General features: G+C 52.5%; 1 protein-coding gene across 3 annotated transcripts in view; it reads right to left on the reverse strand.

The window, feature by feature from the left end:
* The window catches only part of SLC22A11 (solute carrier family 22 member 11), a 15,700-nt gene that overhangs the window by 9,850 nt on the left and 5,490 nt on the right, over positions 1-360 (reverse strand). The gene's annotated exons all lie outside the window — the stretch shown is intronic.

Below are 360 nucleotides of genomic sequence, written 5' to 3' on the forward strand. Positions count from 1 at the left end.
ATGAGGATGGTGGTGGTGATGACGATAAAGATGGTGATGGTGGTGGTGATGACGGTGGTGGAGATGATGGTGAGGATGGTGAGGATGGTGGTGGTGATGACGATAAAGATGGTGATGGTGGTGGTGATGACGGTGGTGGTGATGACGATAAAGATGGTGATGGTGGTGGTGATGACGGTGGTGCTGATGGTGGTGATGATGGTGGTGGAGATGGTGGTGATGATGGTGGTGGAGATGGTGATGAGGATGGTGGTGAGGATGGTGGTGGTGATGACGATAAAGATGGTGATGGTGGTGGTGATGACGGTGGTGGAGATGATGGTGAGGATGGTGGTGAGGATGGTGGTGGTGATGACGATA

The sequence above is a fragment of the Equus quagga genome, chromosome 17, assembly GCF_021613505.1.
Source record: "Equus quagga isolate Etosha38 chromosome 17, UCLA_HA_Equagga_1.0, whole genome shotgun sequence".
Classification (NCBI taxonomy): Eukaryota; Metazoa; Chordata; class Mammalia; order Perissodactyla; family Equidae; genus Equus; species Equus quagga.